General features: G+C 51.0%; 1 protein-coding gene across 4 annotated transcripts in view; it reads right to left on the bottom strand.

The window, feature by feature from the left end:
• ARHGAP23 (Rho GTPase activating protein 23) overlaps positions 1-22393 on the bottom strand; it is a 635536-nt gene that overhangs the window by 276196 nt on the left and 336947 nt on the right. The gene's annotated exons all lie outside the window — the stretch shown is intronic.

Raw genomic sequence — 22393 nt, 5'->3', positions numbered from 1 at the left:
GGTCCCATGGACTACAGGAGAGCCTCAGACCTTGAAAGGTAAAAATCACACCAGATTCAATAGAGCCATATATTTTAATGACATCTTCAACCCTGAACGACAGCAACGCTTTTGGTGTCTTCTACCGTTACCTGCAGCAACGCGTTTGGTGTCTACCTTGAATGACAGCAACGCTTTGGTGTCTTCTACCCTGAACGACTGAAACGCGTTTGGTGTCTTCTACCCTGAACGACGGCAACGCGTTTGGTGTCTTCTACCCTGAATGAGAGCAACGCGGGATCTTGAACGACAGCAACGCTTTTGGTGTCTTCCCTGAACAACAGCACGCTTTTGATGTCTTTTACCCTGAGCAACAGCAACGCTTTTGATGTCTTTTACCCTGAGCAACAGCAACGCTTTTGGTGTCTTCTACCCTGAACGACAGCAACGGTTTGGTGTCTACCCTCAACAACAGCAGCGCATTTGGTGTCTTCTACCCTCAACGACAGCAATGTATTTGGTGTATTCTACCCTGAACGACAGCAATGCATTTGGTGTCTTCTACCCTGAACAACAGCAACGCTTTTGGCATCTTCTACCCTGAACGACAGCAACGCTTTTGGCCTACATTGATATTCTCAGATGGTTAAGTCCCACACTTTGAAGGGCAGTCTCACACAGGCTCGTTATTAATGGTCTCATATTGCCATTAAATCTCACGGTCACAGCCTATGAGTCAGCATTACAGACAGCTCGTAATGGCCCCTCAGATATCAATGGAACCGTGCTCGAAGAAACTCACCCAACCTCAGAGGTTCCATAGACTTTAATAGAGTTTCACACTAGTCTAGGTTGTCTCACACCTGGCAAGCTACAAATACTTTAACTGGCGTCTCAGAAATATAACTATCTTTATATATACATTTGAAACGAGAAAGCATGTCGTTGTTTTCATACACCTCCCTCTTGATGGCCCTTGCACCCTGGGCCTGGAGTGCACCGTTGAAAGAGTGAGAATGAGCAAGAAACACGTCCAAATTAAGCAAGTGAGGGCGTGGGTAGTAGGTCAGCCCTCAAAGTGGCATTTCTGAACTCTAGGTAATGGCAGAACCCGGGAGATATGTTAGCACTGACAGCACAATCACGTCGGCCCCAAGAGCAGCAGCCAACCAGACTGAGCCAAGAGATAAGAAACCCCCACTGGCAATGCCAGGCAACAGCTCTGCGACGCCTCATGCCACACCCTGCCTCAACCCCGCCCTTCTGTCCCATGGGGCACTCCCATGCAGCCATGGTCTCCCACCCACGTGCTCCGGGAAGGCGCTGCAAATGCTTGGAGGATGGCCTCGCACACGATTCCTCCAGGACTGCGCCCTGATGTGGCCAGTCTCTCCCAGAAGGGAGCGGGTGCATCCAAGCCCATATTCAAGGGTGACCGTCCCCGCGGAAGGGTCCCATTCCCTTAGAGTCGGAGCGTGGGGCCATCTGTGCCAACTTCTCGGCCACACATCACAAGCGAATGGGGGAAGCGAGCACAGGCTCCCGTTTGCTTTCCCTGTTGACTCGCGTTAATAGCAAATATCTAGTGTGGCCGACACTGGATGACAGCAAGAGCCCAGGGAAAGCCAACGTCGCCCCAGAAATGTTACCAGTACCCGGAGGCTTCCCGGGAAAAGGGGTGCATTCACTGTCACAATCTAGAGGAGGCCACCGTAAGACACTGGCAAAAAACCAACAGAGAAACCAAGCAGCAGAGAGGCCGCAAGTAGACAGAGGTGCAAAACCAGCACAGAACCAGAGATTAAAGATGCCATGCTTAGACTGGTGCACAATCAGATCAGAGCCAAGGAGCAGATAGGCCGTGATTAGACACTGATGCAAAACTAGACCAGACCCAAGGAGAAAAGGGGACGCATTTGCAAAACCAGCACAGAACCAAGGAGCAGAGAAGCCACAAGTAGACACTGCCCAAAAACCAGGTCAGAACCAGAGATTAAAGATGCCACAATTAGACTGGTGCAAAATCAGATCAGAGCCAAGGAGCAGATAGGCCGCCATTAGACACTGGTGCAAATCTAGAGCAGACCCAAGGAGAAAGAGGGGACACAAGCAGACTCATGTGCAAAACTAGATCAGAAGCAAAGAGCAGAGAGGCTGCAAGTAGACTCTCGTGCAAAACCAGCACAGAACCAAGGAGAAAGAGGGGACGCAAGCAGACTTGTGTGCAAAACCAGGTCAAAACCAAGGAGCAGAAGGGTCACAAATAGACTCTGGTGCAAAACCAGATGTTAATGTTATGTTAATGTTAAAGGATATTTGTACCGCACACTATTACCACCGGAGTGGTCCCCTGGCACTCTGGCGGCTCTGAAAAAAAAGGGAGAGGGGGGGCGAGTTAGTGGGAATGAGCTGGAAAAGTGCAAGAGAGCAGTGATGTGCTGTCAGCCCGGTGGGTCCGTTGGCTGGGCTTGGGTGTTTTACGGTCGGTAGTCGTCGTGTGCTGTTGTGCAAGTCTATGTGTGGTTTGTTTTGTTGTTGCAGTGTAGTGTAGTGAAGTTTGTGTGGTTTTCTGCCTTTAAGGCTTGTGGTTGTGTTTGGTTTGAGTTTGAGAGGTGTGTGCAGAGGAGTGAAATTGTTAGTGGGTTGGTTATTGATTCATGATTGCACGCTTGGACCAGGCTTTGCAGGAGAGTCGTATAAGAATCATTGAATTATATGCCAAGGAGCAAAGATGCTGCGATTAGACACTTGTGCAAAACTAAACCAGACCCAAGGAGAAAGAGGGGATGCAAGCAGACTCGTGTGCAAAACCAGGTCAAAACCAAGGTGCTGAGAGGCCACAAGTACAATCTGGCGCAAAACCAGATCAAAACCAAGGAGAAAGAGGGGACGCAAGCAGACCCATGTGCAAAGCCAGATCATAACCAATGAGAACATTTGCCATAATTAGACTTTGGTGTAAAACCAGGTCGGAACCATGCAGCAGTGATCACGAGTGGACTCTGGTGCAAAAATAGTTCAGAACCACTGAGAAAAGATGCGCGATTAGACTCCTGTGCAAAACAAGATCAGAACCAAGGAGCAGACCCCGAATTGTTATGTTATGATAATGGGATCTATACCGCACACCGGTGCCATTTGCATGGCCTCCAGGTGACTTGCAAGACTACTTTGGATCCAAGTACCAGAGTCCAGAATTAGTCGGTGGTGCAGAAATTTTTCAGAACCGGAAAATCGGCATTTGGTACAGTACCATCCTGTATTCAGCGTCCCGTGCACTGAACCCAGCACCAACCTGCATTCAGGGTAACATGCATTAAGCCCAGTGCAGTCACACATTGCACCCAGCACACTCCGACATTGAGCCCAGTGCCATCCTACATGCACCCACTACCAACCTAGACTCAGTGCCACCTACATGAAGCCCACTAGTGCCCTGCTTCCAGTCCAGTGCCTGCAGTCACTGTCACCCCCATGCCTGCAGTCATTGTCACCCCCAATGTACAGCCTTGCATCCAGTATCACCTGCATGGAAACCAGTACAACCTTGTACAGCCCTGCATCCAGTGTCACCTGTATGAAAACCAGTACAGCCCTGCATCCAGTATCACCGGCATGGAAACCGATACAGCCCTGCATCCAGTATCACCTGCATGGAAACCTGTACAGCCCTGTATCCAGTGTCACCTGTATGAAAACCAGTACAGCCCTGCACCCAGTGTCACCTGCATGGAAACCAGTACAGCCATGCATCCAGTATCACCGGCATGGAAACCAGAATGGCCCTGTGTCCAGTGTCACCTGTATGGAAACCAGTACAGCCCTGCATCCAGTATCACCTGCATGGAAACCAGTACAGCCCTGCATCCAGTGTCGCCTGCATGGAAACCAGTACAGCCCTGCATCCAGTATCACCTGAATGGAAACCAGTATGCCTCTGTGTCCAGTGTCACCTGTATGGAAACCAGTACAGCCCTGCACCCAGTGTCACCTGCATGGAGGAAACCAGTGCAGCCCTGCACCCAGTGTCACCTGCATGGAAACCAGTGCAGCCCTGCACCCAGTGTCACCTGCATGGAAACCAGTGCAGCCCTGCATCCAGTGTCACCTGCATGGAAACAAGTACAGCCCTGTATCCAGTGTCACCTGTATGAAAACCAGTACAGGCCTGCATCCAGTGTCACCTGTAACCAGTACAGCCCTACACCCAGTGTCACCTGCATGGAAACCAGTACAGCCCTGTATCCAGTGTCACCTGTATGAAAACCAGTACAGCCCTGCATCCAGTGTCACCTGCATGGAAACCAGTGCAGCCCTGCACCCAGTGTCACCTGTATGAAAACCAGTGCAGTCCTGCATCCAGTGTCACCTGCATGGAAACCAGTGCAGCCCTGCATCCAATGTCACCTGTATGAAAACCAGCACAGCTCTGCATCCAGAGTCACCTGTAACCAGTACAGCCCTGCACCCAGTGTCACCTGCATGGAAACCAGTACAGCCCTGTATCCAGTGTCACGTGTATGAAAACCAATACAGCCCTGCATCCAGTACCACCTGCATGGAAACCAGTGCAGCCCTGTACCCAGTATCATCTGCATGGAAACCAGTGCAGTCCTGCATCCAGTGTTACCTGTATGAAAACCAGTACAGCCCTGTATCCAGTGTCACCTGCACCCAGTGTCACCTGCATGGAAACCAGTACAGCCCTGCATCCAGTATCACCTGTATGAAAACCAGTACAGGCCTGCATCCAGTGTCACCTGTAACCAGTACAGCCCTACACCCAGTGTCACCTGCATGGAAACCAGTACAGCCCTGCATCCATTGTCACCTGCATGGAAACCAGTGCAGCCCTGCATCCAGTGTCACCTGTATGAAAACCAGTGCAGCCCTGCATCCATTGTCACCTGCATGGAAACCAGTGCAGCCCTGCATCCTGTGTCACCTGTATGAAAACCAGTACAGCCCTGCATCCAGTGGCACCTGTAACCAGTACAGCCCTGCACCCAGCGTCACCTGCATGGAAACCAGTACAGCCCTGCACCCAGTGTCACCTGCATGGAAACCAGTACTGCCCTGTATCCAGTGTCACCTGTAACCAGTACCGCCCTGCATCCAGTGTCACCTGCATGGAAACCAGTGCAGCCCTGCATACAGAGTCACATGTAACCAGTACAGCCCTGTATCCAGTGTCACCTGTATGAAAACCAGTACAGCCCTGCATCCAGTATCACCTGCATGGAAACCAGTGCAGCGTTGCATCCAGTGTCACCTGCATGGAAACCAGGGCAGCCCTGCATCCAGTGTCACCTGCATTGAAACCAGTACAGCCCTGCATCCAGTGTCACCTGTAACCAGTACAGCCCTGCACCCAGTGTCACCTGCATGGAAACCAGTACTGCCCTGCACCCAGTGTCACCTGCATGGAAACCAGTACTGCCCTGTATCCAGTGTCACCTGTAACCAGTACCGCCCTGCACCCAGTGTCACCTGCATGGAAACCAGTGCAGCCCTGCATCCAGTGTCACCTGCATAGAAACCAGTGCAGCCCTGCATTCAGCGTCACCTGCATGGAAACCAGTGCAACCCTGCATCCAGTGTCACCTGCATGGAAACCAGTGCAGCCTTGCATCCAGAGTCACCTGTAACCAGTACAGCCCTGCACCCAGTGTCACCTGCATGGAAACCAGTGCCGCCCTGCATCCAGTGTCACCTGCATGGAACCCAGTGCAGCCCTGCATTCAGTGTCACCTGCATGGAAACCAGTGCAGCCCTGCATCCAGTGTCACCTGCATGGAAACCAGTGGAGCCCTGCATCCAGAGTCACCTGTAACCAGTACAGCCCTGCACCCAGTGTCACCTGCATGGAAACCAGTGCCGCCCTACATCCAGTGTCGCATGTATGAAAACTAGTACAGTCCTGCATCCAGTGTCACCTGCATGGAAACTAGTGCAGCCCTGTATCCAGTGTCACCTGCATGGAAACCAATGTACAGCCCAGCATACAGTGTCACCTGCATGGAAATCAGTACAACCCTGCATGCTGTGTCACCTGCATAGAAACCAGTGCAGCCCTGCATCCAGTGTCACCTGCATGGAAACTAGTACAGCCCTGCATCCAGTGTCACCTGTAACCAGTACAGCCCTGCATCCAGTGTCACCTGCATGGAAACCAGTACAGCCCTGCATCCAGTATCACCTGCCTGGAAACCAGTACAGCCCTGCATCCAGTGTCACCTGCATGGAAACCAGTGCAGCCCTGCATCCAGTGTCACCTGTATGAAAACCAGTACAGCCCTGCATCCAGTGTCACCTGTAACCAGGACAGCCCTGCACCCAGTGTCACCTGCATGGAAACCAGTACAGCCCTGCACCCAGTGTCACCTGCATGGAAACAAGTGCAGCCCTGCATCCAGTGTCACCTGCATGGAAACAAGTGCAGCCCTGCATCCAGTGTCACCTGCATGGAAACAAGTGCAGCCCTGCATCCAGTGTCACCTGCATAGAAACCAGTGCAGCCCTGCATCCAGTGTCACCTGCATGGAAACCAGTGCAGCCCTGCATTCAGTGTCACCTGCATGGAAACCAGTGCAGCCCTGCATCCAGTGTCACCTGCATGGAGACCAGTGCAGCCCTGCATCCAGAGTCACCTGTAACCAGTACAGTCCTGCATCCAGTGTCACCTGCATGGAAACTAGTGCAGCCCTGTATCCAGTGTCACCTGCATGGAAACCAATGTACAGCCCAGCATCCAGTGTCACCTGCATGGAAATCAGTACAACCCTGCATGCAGTGTCACCTGCATAGAAACCAGTGCAGCCCTGCACCCAGTGTCACCTGCATGGAAACCAGTACAGCCCTGCATCCAGTGTCACCTGTAACCAGTACAGCCCTGCATCCAGTGTCACATGTAACCAGTACTGCCCTGCACCCAGTGTCACCTGCATGGAAACCAGTGCAGCCCTGCATCCAGAGTCACCCGTAACCAGTACAGCCCTGCATCCAGTGTCACCTGCGTGGAAACCAGTACAGCCCTGCATCCAGTGTCACCTGCATGGAAACCAGTATAGCCCTGCATCCAATGTCACCTGCATGGAAACCAGTACAGCCCTGCATCCAGTGTCACCTGTAACCAGTACAGCCCTGCATCCAGTGTCACCTGTAACCAGTACTGCCCTGCACCCAGCGTCACCTGCATGGAAACCAGTGCAGCCCTGCATCCAGCGTCACCTGCGTGGAAACCAGTACAGCCCTGCATCCAGTGTCACCTGTATGAAAACCAGTACAGCCCGCCATCCAGTGTCACCTGCATGGAAACCAGTATAGCCCTGCATCCAATGTCACCTGCATGGAAACCAGTGTGGCCTGTATGAAAACCAGTACAGCCCTGCATCCAGTGTCACCTGCATGGAAACCAGTATAGCCCTGCATCCAATGTCACCTGCATGGAAACCAGTATAGCCCCTGCATCCAATGTCACCTGCATGGAAACCAGTGCAGCCCTGCATCCAGTGTCACCGGTATGAAAACCAGTACAGCCCTGCATCCAGTGTCACCTGTAACCAGTACAGCCCTGCACCCACGGTCCCCTGCATTGAAACCAGCTACATTCGGTGTCATGCCAAATACCAACTTGCATTCGGTGACAACTGGACCAGGCTGATCGATAAAACATGCACTCAGGCCTGTACAGCGCGAAGCAGCACAGATGCCAGTACGGGAGTTCTCTTCGTCAGGCGTAACTATGAGCAGTGCATCGGTCTGGCCCAGTGATGCAGGCGGGGCCTGTGCAGGACTAGTGCTCGGGCTTGTAGCCTATGGTGGGGTCTTGCATGTCATAAGGATGGGGTGTTCTAGCCACGTGATGAAAGCAGGACCAGTACATGAGAAGGGCTCAATGCTGTAGTCTCAGGCGGGGTCTCGTATGTCATGAGGGGGCACTCTAGCCATGGAGGGAGTCTGTAATCGAGGTGCGGGGGGAGGAGTCGTCGTCGATTGGGCATACAGATATATAACGAGACCTTAAATGAGACTGCAAGTTCCCCCATCGCAGAAAAAGAGACCCTCCAGCTGAGCATACGACACCCCGTGTACACGAGACCCCATCTGAGCTTACAACACACACCACTGTGTGTACACGAGACCCCACCTGAGCCTACCCCACCCCATGTGTACACGAGACCCCATCTGAGCCTACCCCACCCCCTGCCCCGATGTGTACACGAGACCCCATCTGAGCCTACCCCCCCTCACCCTCCCATGTGTCCACGAGACCCCATCTGAGCTTACAACACACACCACTGTGTGTACACGGGACCCCACCTGAGCCTACCCCACCCCATGTGTGCACGAGACCCCATCTGAGCCTACGACATTTCCCATGTGTACATTAGACGGCAACCGGGCTCACAGCAGCCACCCCCTTCGCGTGGAGGGATTCCCATCTGCGGGCACAAGGCCACAACGGGGCATACACCCCCTTCCCATGTATGATTTAAACACGAAGCTGCAAAAGCATTCACGCTCACCTCACGGCGCACATAAAACCGCACCCGAGTCTTATATGGATCTATGGTGTAATAGAGAGGCCACAAGCACCAAGTCACAAACACCGAGTCACAAGCACCGAGTCACAAACACAGACTTACAAGCACCGAGTCACAAGCACCGAGTCACAAGCACAGACTCACAAGCACCGAGCCACAAGCACCGAGTCACAAGCACCGAGTCACAAACAACTTACCACTCCGAAGCCAAAACGCATTCAATTCAAAAATCCTAAACATCTTTGAAGACATTTGGAATAAAGGCAATAACGGCTTTGGCGCCCGAGCTGTGGTTTTCATCTACAAACGTTTGATATCAACGCTTTAATCTGTATTGAGAACATTGTTTCATTCTACCATTTCCAATGGCAACCGCGGCGCCATGTACTAGCCTACAAACAATGCAACACCGCCCGACCCTCAAAACAGCCCCCCAACGCCGCCACCACCTTCTGAAAGTTGCTGGACCTCCTCCACAGCAAGAATGTGCGACACGTTTGTCCGCCATTGCGTCACACGGCGCTGAATAATCCCGCAACGTGATTTCCTGCCCTTTGGAAAGTGCTCCTCAGAGCGCGACAGCGTGCCCACCCACGATGAGCCTCGCACAAGATCTTACGCCACGCGCCATGTCCGCCCGTCCCCTCCCCCAGCTGCCTTGGAGGGTGTACTTCATGGGCGGCTCCATTTCCAGTTTTTGGAGGTAGAGCTGTGCCTGGAACCGAGAGTGATGTTTCTTGTGCAGTCCAGCATGAAGACACAGGTGTAAGGCATAGCCGTGGTGCTGGCCTGCTTGTTTCGGATCTGATCTTTGAAGTGCTTGCCAATGCTTGGCTTTCTTGATAGAATCCACATCCCACCTATAAGCCTTGTAGGAAAAATCCAGTTTCCATAATGATGCCTGGCTCTGGGTGTAAAAATGCAACCAATACCCCCATCTCACCCTCAGTTCCTCATAAGCAATAGAAACTTTGCACCTTTCTTTCAAGAAGTGTTGGGAAGAAGACAGCAGATGAACAAGCCCTGAGAAGGAGCTGCTGACGAGCGAGGTGCTGCAGGAGAAGCTGCCAAGGAAGCCACAGGGTGGCTACCTTCCGCAGGACCATCGGGATCTGCTCCAGAGTGTCATCAGGACGCATGGGGACCTGTTCCAGAGTGTCACCACTGTGGAGCACAGAAGGACGCTGGTGGCTACCTTTGGCTACCTTCCACAGGACCATGGGGATCTGCTCCAGTGTCTCACCAGTGTGGAGCACAGAAGGACGCTGGTGGCTACCTTTGGCTACCTTCCACAGGACCATGGGGAACTGCTCCAGAGTGTCTCACCAGCGTGGAGCACAGAAGGACGCTGGTGGCTACCTTCCGCAGGACCATGGGGATCTACTCCAGTGTCTCACCAGTGTGGAGCACAGAAGGACGCTGGTGGCTACCTTCCGCAGGACCATGGGGACCTGCTCCAGAGGGTCACCAGCGTGGAGAACAGAAGGACGCTGGTGGCTACCTTCCGCAGGACCACAGGGATCTGCTCCAGTCTCTCACCAGTGTGGAGCACAGAAGGACGCTGGTGGCTACCTTCCGCAGCACCATGGGAACCTGCTCCAGAGTGTCACCAGTGTGGAGCACAGAAGGACGCTGGTGGCTACCTTCCGCAGGACCACAGGGACCTGCTCCAGAGTGTCACCAGTGTGGAGCACAGAAGGACGCTTGTGGCTACCTTCCGCAGGACCACGGGGAACTGCTCAAGAGTCCCACCAGTGCGGAGTACAGAAGGACGCTGGTGGCTACCTTTGGCTACCTTCCACAGGACCATGGGGATCTGCTCCAGTGTCTCACCAGTGTGGAGCACAGAAGGACGCTGGTGGCTACCTTTGGCTACCTTCCACAGGACCATGGGGAACTGCTCCAGAGTGTCTCACCAGTGTGGAGCACAGAAGGACGCTGGTGGCTACCTTCCGCAGGACCATGGGGATCTGCTCCAGTGTCTCACCAGTGTGGAGCACAGAAGGACGCTGGTGGCTACCTTCCGCAGGACCATGGGGACCTGCTCCAGAGGGTCACCAGCATGGAGAACAGAAGGACGCTGGTGGCTACCTTCCGCAGGACCACAGGGATCTGCTCCAGTCTCTCACCAGTGTGGAGCACAGAAGGACGCTGGTGGCTACCTTCCGCAGCACCATGGGAACCTGCTCCAGAGTGTCACCAGCGTGGAGCACAGAAGGACGCTGGTGGCTACCTTCCGCAGGACCACGGGGACCTGCTCCAGAGTGTCACCAGTGTGGAGCACAGAAGGACGCTGGTGGCTACCTTCCGCAGGACCACAGGGACCTGCTCCAGAGTGTCACCAGTGTGGAGCACAGAAGGACGCTTGTGGCTACCTTCCGCAGGACCACGGGGAACTGCTCAAGAGTCCCACCAGTGTGGAGCACAGAAGGACGCTGGTGGCTACCTTCAACAGGAACATGGGAACCTGCTCCAGAGTGTCACCAGTGTGGAGCACAGAAGGACGATGGTGGCTACCTTCCGCAGGACCATGGGACCCTGCTCCAGAGTGTCACCAGTGTGGAGCACAGAAGGACGCTGGTGGCTACCTTCCGCAGGATGCATGGGGACCTGCTCCAGAGTGTCACCAGTGTGGAGCACAGAAGGACGCTGGTGGCTACCTTCCGCAGGACCAAGGGGACCTGCTCCAGAGTGTCACCAGTGTGGAGCACAGAAGGACGCTGGTGGCTACCTTCAACAGGAACATGGGAACCTGCTCCAGAGTGTCACCAGTGTGGAGCACAGAAGGACGATGGTGGCTACCTTCCGCAGGACCATGGGACCCTGCTCCAGAGTGTCACCAGTGTGGAGCACAGAAGGACACTGGTGGCTACCTTCCGCAGGACCACAGGGATCTGCTCCAGTGTCTCGCCAGTGTAGAGCACAGAAGGACGCTCGTGGCTACCTTCCGCAGGACCAAGGGGACCTGCTCCAGAGTGTCACCAGTGTGGAGCACAGAAGGACGCTGGTGGCTACCTTCAACAGGAACATGGGAACCTGCTCCAGAGTGTCACCAGTGTGGAGCACAGAAGGACGATGGTGGCTACCTTCCGCAGGACCATGGGACCCTGCTCCAGAGTGTCACCAGTGTGGAGCACAGAAGGACGCTGGTGGCTACCTTCCGCAGGATGCATGGGGACCTGCTCCAGAGTGTCACCAGTGTGGAGCACAGAAGGACACTGGTGGCTACCTTCCGCAGGACCAAGGGGACCTGCTCCAGAGTGTCACCAGTGTGGAGCACAGAAGGACGCTGGTGGCTACCTTCAACAGGAACATGGGAACCTGCTCCAGAGTGTCACCAGTGTGGAGCACAGAAGGACGATGGTGGCTACCTTCCGCAGGACCATGGGACCCTGCTCCAGAGTGTCACCAGTGTGGAGCACAGAAGGACGCTGGTGGCTACCTTCCGCAGGACGCATGGGGACCTGCTCCAGAGTGTCACCAGTGTGGAGCACACAAGGGCGCTGGTGACTACCTTCCGCAGGATCATGGGGACCTGCTCCACAGTGTCACCAGGACGCATGGGGACCTGCTCCAGAGTTTCACTAGTGTGGAGCACGGTGTCCAGTCATAATGTCGAACCAATAATGCCGAATTACAAAAATGTCGAATCCAAAAAGGCAAAAACAAAAATGTCGATTTTTTTTATTTTTTTATTTATATATTTTTTTTGGGCTCCTGGGGTAAAAAAAGGGGTAAAACAAAAAAAAAATGTAAATAGGGAGGTTGGGGGGGGGGGGGGGGGAACCCCCCCATTTCGAAAAAAAAGCAACCAAAAAAAAAAATTCGACATTTTTGTTTTCGACATTATTGGATTCGACTTTTTGACTATAAACCGTGGAGCACAGAAGGACACTGGTGGCTACCTTCTGGAGGACCATGGGGAGCTGCTCCAGAGTGTCACCAGTGTGGAGCACAGAAGGACACTGGTGGCTACCTTCTGGAGGACCATGGGGACCTGCTCCAGAGTGTCACCAGTGTGGAGCACAGAAGGATGCTGGTGGCTACCTTCCGCAGCACCATGGGGAACTGTGCCAGAGTGTCGCCAGTGTGGAGCACAGAAGGACGCTGGTGGCTACCTTACGCAGGACCATGGGGACCTGCTCCAGAGTGTCACCAGCGTGGAGCACAGAAGGACGCTGGTGGCTACCTTCCGCAGGACCACGGGGACCTGCTCCAGTGTCTCGCCAGTGTAGAGCACAGAAGGACGCTCGTGGCTACCTTCCGCAGGACCACGGGGAACTGTGCCAGAGTGTCACCAGTGTGGAGCACAGAAGGACACTGGTGGCTACCTTCCGCAGGACCACGGGGAACTGCTCCAATGTCTCACCAGTGTGGAGCACAGAAGGTCGCTGGTGGCTACCTTCCAAAGGACCATGGGAACCTGCACCAGAGTGTCACCAGTGTGGAGCACAGAAGGACAATGGTGGCTACCTTCCGCAGGACCATGGGGCCCTGCTCCAGAGTGTCACCAGTGTGGAGCACAGAAGGACGCTGGTGGCTACCTTCCGCTGGACGCATGGGGACCTGCTCCAGAGTGTCACCAGTGTGGAGCACACAAGGACGCTGATGGCTACCTTCCGCAGGACCATGGGGACCTGCTCCACAGTGTCACAAGGACGCATGGGGACCAGCTCCAGAGTTTCACTAGTGTGGAGCACAGAAGGACACTGATGGCTACCTTCCGCAGGACCATGGGGACCTGCTCCAGAGTGTCACCAGTGTGGAGCACAGAAGGATGCTGGTGGCTACCTTCCGCAGCACCATGGGGAACTGTGCCAGAGTGTCACCAGTGTGGAGCACAGAAGGACGCTGGTGGCTACCTTACGCAGGACCATAGGGACCTGCTCCAGAGTGTCACCAGTGTGGAGCACAGAAGGATGCTGGTGGCTACCTTCCGCAGGACCATGGGGAACTGCTCCAGAGTCTCACCAGTGTGGAGCACAGAAGTACGCTGGTGGCTATCTTCTGCAGGACCATGGGGAACTGCTCCAGAGTCTCACCAGTGCGGAGCACAGAAGGACGCTGGTGGCTACCTTCCGCAGGACCACAGGGGCTCCAGAGGGTCACCAGCGTGGAGCACAGAAGGACACTGGTGGCTATCTTTCGCAGGACCATGGGGATCTTCTCCAGAGTCTCACCAGTGTGGAGCACAGAAGGACGCTGGTGGCTACCTTCCGGAGGACCACAGGGGCTCCAGAGGGTCACCAGCGTGGAGCACAGAAGGACGCTGGTGGCTATCTTCTGCAGGACCATGGGGATCTGCTCCAGAGTGTCACCAGTGGGGAGCACAGAAGGACGCTGGTGGCTACCTTCCGCAGGACCATGGGGAACTGCTCCAGAGTCTCACCAGTGTGGAGCACAGAAGCACGCTGTTGGCTACCTTCCGCACGATGCATGGGGGCCTGCTCCAGAGTGTCACCAGGACGCATGGGGACCTGCTCCAGAGTGTCACCAGTGTGGAGCACAGAAGGACGCTGGTGGCTACCTTCCGCAGCACCATGGGGAACTGTGCCAGAGTGTCACCAGTATGGAGCACAGAAGAACGCTGGTGGCTACCTTACGCAGGACCATGGAGACCTGCTCCAGAGTGTCACCAGTGTGGAGCACAGAAGGACGCTGGTGGCTACCTTCAGCAGGACCATGGGGACCTCCTCCAGTGTGCCACTAGTGTGGAGCACAGAAGGACACTGGTGGCTACCTTCCACTGGTCCACGGGGACCTGCTCCAGAGTGTCACCAGGGTGGAGCTCATCTCCCACTCAGAAGGGAAAGCCCAGAACAACTAGCTCGACCACGGATGAGGTGTATGTTCTGAGCCATTACACATATAACATTCCTCCTGGGATGTGCTTTTTCTGAGCCATTACAAGTATAGCAGTCCCGGTGAGGTGTGTTCTGACCCATTACAAGCATAGCAGCCCTGAAGAGTTGTGTTCTGAGCAATCACAGGTATAGCATCCCTGATGAGGTGTGTGTTCTGAGTCATTACAAATGGAGCACCCCAGATGAAATGTGTGTTCTGAATCACTGAATCTTTAGAAGTCCTTTTGATAAGTCAAAAGTTAAGTCAACTCTGTTACAATTGAATGTTACCTTCATCTTAAATGCATATCTCTGTTGCAGACTCATTAACTCACCTATCAACAGGATTTGAACTAACAGGTTACACAATATTCTCTGCAGCAGGGTTATTGACCCACTGAGCTGCCTTTCCCAACAGGCTGCTGACACTGAATGGCACATGGGGTTAGGGCACTGGTAGGCTTGCCAGAGAAAAATGGCTTGTCAAAAGCTCTAAGCCTGTTTGGACTATTTTACATTAATCAGGAGATTCATAATGAGGCTTTGAAATGTGCTAGATTTTTGGCAGTGGGACTCAGTAATCGGACATGGGAGAAGCAGAAGTTTTGAAAAAAGCAAGACCGAGTAGAAGGGATTGAAGTATATATGACATCAATGAAATCTTCTCACACTGTCGGAGGGGTTCCATGTAATAATGTCCCCGCAAAAATGTCTCCTTACAATAATGTTGCAGTTTTTTGCAGAGACATTATCACATTGAACTTTTTTTTTTTTTTTACAAGGGGAGCAGGGGACATCCCGCAAATCGTCCCCATACATAATGTCACCATATAGCATACATTACTCACTGTAATCGTATTTCTGATGCTTGTATCTGCTTACGATTCACATGCTATGCATAGGCCAACATCTAGTGGAAGCTGCAGAGTATTACAATTGTTTTCGAAACTCGAAAAGGGACATCGACAGGGAGTGCCAGTAATACTATCCCTAGTGCGACGTCTACTGTACCCATGGTCCTTCACGCATTGAGGTGTTTCTGACATGAGGTAGTATGAAGTGTAGCATGAGTACAGGTGTATTAAACCAGATAAGTATCAGATAAAGCTCAGGTAAACATCTACGCACCTTCTACTCCAAGGGGAGGAAGGGTGGGTGCATGTGAATCTAAGCAGATACAAGCATCAGAAATATGATTACGGTGTGTAATGTATCCCTTCTGAGGCTTGTGGAATCTGCTTAGATCACATGCTATATATACCAACATAGCCATCAACCACGAACACCTAATCATACTGGGGGATTTCAACATCTGGTTCGAAGACAGTCTTGCCAACTCCCAAAACTCACTGATTGAACATCTCCCCACCATGAAACTACGACAACTAGTAAAAGGGGCAACTCACTCGGCAGGACACACCTTGGACGCAATATTCGCAGAGGAAAAACTCATCACCATGGCACCGCCGATACAAATACTGTGGAGTGACCATCTCATCATCCCATTCGTAATCACTCTGCCTACTCAAGTCTACATCCAACCTCCCAAACTCACAGCCACCACAAAAAGAAACTGGAAAGACATCAAAAAAGGCAACCTATTCGAACAACTGGAGTTAACCAAGCCCTCAACAACAGAACTAGACCTAGCTGACCTAGACGGGAAAGCGGAGATACTACACAAATGGATTGCAGATACAACCGACAAGATGGCCCCAGAAAAACCATTCACACCATCAAAAAAAAGAGCAATGGCAAAATGGTTTACCCCACTACTAAGCACCATGAAAAAAGAAAACAAAAGATGGAAACGGAATGGAGGAAAGATTACAATCCAGACAAAAAAACAATGTTCCAGAAGCACATTCGCGCATACAAGAAGGAAATTCAAAAGGCAAAGAGAAAGCATTATGATGACAGAATCACAAATGCCACCAACACACAAAAATAAATGTTCCGTATCATTAAAGAAATGAGAAACCCACCAGGCTGTGACAACACCCCAACCCCCTCGGAGAAACTATGCAACAACCTTGCAGACCACTTCAAAAAGAAAATCAATGACATCCGACAAACCATCCAACAGAGACCAACCAGCAGCGACTTACAACCAAACAAACCTAAATCAGAACCGCAGCACAAACTCAATAACTACCCTCAAATATCAGCAGAGGCATTCGCAATGCTGATAAAACACAGCAAGAAAGCGGGCTCACCGATGGATCCCTGCCCCCCGGACATCTACAAATCAATCCTCAGACAAGGAACACCAGCAGAATACTTCAGAAACCTTCTAAATCTATCACTGGCAACAGGAACAGTACCAAGGATCTTCAAATCGGCTTACATCAAACCACTTCTGAAAAACACAACCGTGGACGTAGATGACCTCTCCAACTACAGACCAATCTCCAACATCCTCTACCCAGCCAAACTCCTCGAAACCTACGTATACAAACTAACCCAAGAATACGTTGAAGAACACCACCTGCTAGACCAAGCTCAAGTCGGCTTCAGACCCACAAGAGGTACAGAAACAGCACTACTATCCATCTGGGATGACCTAAAAACAAACGCAGACTCCAACACAACATCTGCCCTTATCCTGCTCGACCTCTCTGCAGCCTTCGACACAGTTAGCCATGACACCCTAACCAAAAGACTAGAAGACATAGGCATAACAGACACAGCGCTACGCTGGACTAAATCATTCCTAGCAGACAGAACTGAAACCGTCTGGATCAAACCCTTCAAATCCACCCCACGAGTCAACGACTGTGGAGTACCACAAGGATCCTCACTATCTCCACTGTACTTCAACATTTACCAAACCCCAGTAATCAGAATCTTCAAGAATCACTACATCAAATGCTACAACTATGCAGACGACACCCAAATCATCTACAAGATCGAAGACACCCAAGCCGATCATTCAAACTTAACCGACTGTCTAAAAGAAGTCTTCAACTGGATGAATGCCAACAACCTGAAAATCAACCCAGGAAAAACCGAAATCATGATCATATCCAAAGACCAAGAGAAGGAAACCGCCATCCCGTGGCCAACGGAAATGGGATCTACACCATCACCATCTAAGGTAGTAAAAAATCTGGGAGTCCTGATAGACAACACCCTAACCTTAGAACCGCAAATAAACGCAACAGTCAAGAAATGCTTCTTCCTCCTCCACACGGCAAGAAAAATACGACCTTTCCTCTCCTTCACACACAAAACACTCACCATCGTCGGCCTCATCATGTCAAGTATCGACTATGCAAACAGCCTCTACCTCGGTATACCGGAATACCTACTGAAGAAGCTACAACGGATCCAAAACACTGCAGCCAGACTACTCCTCAAACTATCCAGAAGAGACCACATCACCCCGGCCCTAAAAACACTACACTGGCTCCCAGTAAAACAGCGTATCATCTTCAAAACAATGTGCATAACGCACAGGGCAATCAGCGGACAAGGAGCAGAATTCCTACAAAAAAAAATAATCTACAAGCCAACGAGACCGCTCAGGTCAACCAACGAAATCCGACTGGAACAAAAACCTTACATCAAGAAGAAACTCGGAGGCACCGCTTTCTACCACTTAGCCGCGAAAACCTGGAACAACATCCCAAAAGTAATAAGGAACACCAAAGAGCACCTTAAATTCAGAAAATTACTAAAAACCTGCCTCTTCAACACCGGAGACTAAAACCGAAACAACAATAAGACAAACGACTCATCAAAAAAGGATATTGACAAACCCCTAGAACCGACAGAAGTACCCTGGGCACCAGTAGGGCTGACGCTGGACACAGGGGTCCACCCGCGAGACCCAGAGAAACGGATACAACTACTCCAGCCAACCCTTACCATCCCCACCGCCCGTACACCCACAACTAGGTTCCACAAGGCTGTGGAACGGACAAGATACCACCAATCGCCACACAACCGGGTGTATGGACACTAGCAGCGGCGCTAGTCATGTGGAGGGGGTGAGGAGCATGCAAGGTTATTAAGGGAGCGGGCGGAGGGGACAGCTAGATCCTCAAAGGGCCTCAAATGGAAAAACAGGCACGTACCTCCTGAGGCTCAGGGTGTACAAGCATCCCATCGGGTAAGATTACACGAGCCCAACCGGTTCAGTCCAGGATAGAGATGACTAACGAATACCATTAACAATTTCCTTCTCTGCATACACCTCTCAAACTCCAAACCAAACACAACCACAAACCTCTAGCGCAGCAAACCGCACAAACTTCACTACACTGCATCAACACATGACGACTACCGGCCGCATACACCCCAGGCCCAGCCGACGGAACCACCGGGCTGAGGCTGCCAACAGCACATCACTGCAATCTTGCACTTTTCCAGCCTCCACCCACTAATAGTATAGCGTGACGTTTGCGATAAAGGCCAAAGTAGCTCCTGTACCCCTTGTGGAGTGAGCTCTTGGTGTGAAAGGCAGTGTTTTGCTTGATAAAGACTAACATAGTTGTATGCATTTGACTATCCATCTGGAGATGGTATTCTTGAAAATGCTGTCTCCTTCTTTGCTTGTTGCTACAGAGACAAACAGTTGGTCTGTTTTCCTGAGTGGTCTGGTCTTGTTTACACAGTAAAGTACTGCCCTCCTTACATCTAGTGTATGGAGTTTTTTTCTCAGCTGAGCTTGATGGGCTCTGAAAGAAGGCCGGTAGCTCAATGGACTGGTTACCATGAAACTTGGGAATGAATTTAGGTGAGAAGCTAGGATCTGTTTGTAAAACCAGTTCTTCCTTGTGGATGACAAAGAATGGGTCTTGTACTGACAATGCTTGAAGTTCACTAACTTCTTATGGATGTAATAGCCACTAAGAAGGCAGTCTTATATGTGAGGTGTTTAAGACTTGAATTATGCATAGGCTCAAAAGGAGGACCCATGCGCTTTGCAAGTACTACATTGAGATCCCAGCCTGGCGGTGGGTTTGAAATAGGAGGGTGGAGTCTCTTTACTCCCTGCATAAATGCTTTAACAACAGGAACCTTCCACTACAATACCTTCTTATGAGAGGTGGTGCAAGCCGATAAAGCCGTCAGGTGAACCTTTATAGAGGTAAATACTAACCCTCTAGCATATACTGGAGAATTGGAGAATGTGGGTTGGAGTACATTCTATTGGGTTTATTTGTTTAGACTGGCACCAAATTACAAATTGCTTCCACTCGTCGAAGTAACAGTCTCTGGTGCTTGGTTTATATGCCTCCTTGGGGATATCCAAACACCTTTGTGAGATGTCCAAACTCTATGACCTCAGGAGCCACGCTGCCAAGTTCATTGAGTGAGGTTGAGGGTGTAATGTTATTACCCCGTGCTGGGTTAGCAAATTGGTCTGGCACGCGGGTTTGATGGGATCGCACATTGCCAGTTTGCACAGATGTGAATACAATGGTTGTCTTGCCCACATAGGAGCAACTAGGATGAACGTCATTTGTTCCCTGTAAATCTTGTTCACCACCCTGCTCATTAGAGGAGTTGGGGGGGGAAAGCGTAGGCAAATTTCCCTGACCAATTCACCCATAGGGCGTTCTCCTTGAAGTCTGGCTGGGGAAACCTAGACGCGAAGTCTGGGCATTGCTCGTTTTCTTTTGTAGCGAACAAGTCTAGCGTGAGGTAACCCCACTGTGAGCAGATGTGATCTACAACGCTTGTGTCAAGTCGCCATTCGTGTTCTTCTGGTAGGGGATCTCTGCTTAGTGAGTCTGCCAAGGTGTTGAGTTCTCCTGGAACATCTTGGGAAATTAGGAACCTCCCCCGTTTGAGTGCCGATTTCCATATTTTCTGTGCTAGCTTGGACAGATTTGGAGAATGTGTGCCCCCCTGCTTGTTGTTGTAGAACATTGCAGTGATGCTGTCGGTTAGGATCTGTACCAACTGATTTGTCAGCTGTGTTTCAAATGCTTGATGGGCTTTGAATACTGCTAGATGTTCCAGCAGGTTGATATGGTTCTGTGCTGTGATGTGAGTCCACAGACCCTGTGCTGTGAGATGAAGGTGATGTGCCCCCCCACCCGGAGAGTGACGCGTCTGTTTTAACTACCGCTTGCACTGCCGGATCGTGGAAGGGTTTTCCCTTTAACAGATTCTCCTTTTTCCAAAGCAGCAAAGCTGGAGAGATATATTATCATAAGATGGAGAATACGTGGGAGGACACAATCCATTCAAAGTGAACATATCGAGCAAGTGGAGTATAAGAGGGTGGAGCAGAGTGTGTTTTAGCGCAAAGTGCTGTCGGCGAAGAGGGTAAGGCTTATCAGAGAATATGTGACTAAAGTGCAATCAGAGAGTCTATGCAGGGCCTTAGATACCAAAATGTAATCAGACTTTAAATGCAGGGCCTTAGGCAACCACATTTATTTGGTTTAGTAGGGGTAGCAAATGTGCCATTACTCAGGGATAAGTTCAAGACTGAGCAAACATGAAGTCTGCATAAAGTTACTGTGTTGTAAGCAAGCAGATCATTTAATAGGGTGGAATAAAGCTTAAGTAGGCCGAAAAGTAGTTAGAAGAAAAATTTTGGTGGGTGGGATTACACGGTTTGAAATTTTGTGCAAATGTTAGCTATGCTGATGGAAATGAAACTAGAGAGTTCATTACATTACGCTTGCAGTGGTACAGTGATTGGTGAGGTCTTGGGGATTTGGGAGGTCTTAGGGACTGGAGAGGTGTTGGGGATAGAATGGTGAAGTTGTGAGAATGGCCAGGTCTTCGGGGAGAAGTGAAGCCTTGATAACTAAGAAGGCACAGCCTTGGATAACAGCACATTTATTTGAAGAAGGGCTCCCATGGGGAATGTGGCCTGGTCAGGAAGGGCCTGGCTAATGCTGAATTCTCCACCATCTTTTCTGCTTTTGCAGGGAGGAAAGGTTTAAGCAATCTGGTTCTGGGCTGATGCAGAATGCATTCTGGATTTACTTTTCCAAAGTTAACATCTGAAAACTGAGGGTGGTCCACCTCTGAATGGCCCAAACATGGGTGAAGCTATTGTAAGGAAAACATGGTATCAAACAGTGAAGACAGACACAAGTGATCACAGTTCAAGGGTGGATAGTGAACTTCAATGGGTTGGTGGAATGACTATCTAAACCTAAATCTAAAGATCGGAGCAAACTACGACCATCAAATAATAATAACGCAGTCCTAGTCAAGTCTGTCAAAATAAAAGGGCCTATACTAATAAACCTATGCCAATCCTTACTTCTAAATTCAAAATAGTATGAGATAATAGTGTTTGCAAAAAGAAAAGTGTTCAAGAAATAATATGTCAGGATAGTTGAGCAGCTGGCTTTCCTTCCCCACCTTTTCAGCACAGGACAAGGCGGCATGTTCGAGCTTTGCACACACTATGGCTTCTCTGCCATGCTGATACAGTTCTAAGCAAAGTTATCAAGGCCTTTTGCGAAAGCTTCTTTTCCAATAACAGTCTTTCACTGCAGAGGGATGGTCGTAACAAACAAGCACCAACGTTCCTTTCTAATCAGGGCTTTCATATGTACAATTTCTTGTTTTCAATATTCATCATGGGTCTCTCTCCTTTAGGCTTGGACCCCTTTGTACCACAATGTTCACAACTGGTCTGCCTCGTTTGGGCTCGGACCATGGCTCAGACCTTGGATCTCCTCATTCGTGATTGGGTCCTTTTAGCACACTATTCACATTTGATCTTCCAACACCATGTTCTTACTTTTGTTTCTGCCACCTCTTGGCTGAATACGTTTACAAAGACCTTTGATTGAGCACCCACGCGGTGCCGAACCACTCTGTCGCTGGTATCGTATCTTTTCTTCTCAGAGTTCAAACACTCATCTTCAGTTTAGATTTACATGCGTCTTTCAACACATGCATTTAACAATGTTTGTTCCTGCGCTCGTTATACAATGTTGCTGTTTGCAACCTTGATTTCAACACAGACCGTTCTTGCATCAGCCTCTCCAACTCACCGGCTATGTTGATCTCTCTGATGCTACTTTTCTCTTGCAGCCAAGG

The sequence above is a fragment of the Ambystoma mexicanum genome, chromosome 13, assembly GCF_040938575.1.
Source record: "Ambystoma mexicanum isolate Mex_15411 chromosome 13, UKY_AmexF1_1, whole genome shotgun sequence".
NCBI lineage: Eukaryota > Metazoa > Chordata > Amphibia > Caudata > Ambystomatidae > Ambystoma > Ambystoma mexicanum.
The sequence above is the reverse complement of the archived record's forward strand: the minus strand, read 5'-3'. Positions and strand labels throughout refer to the sequence as shown.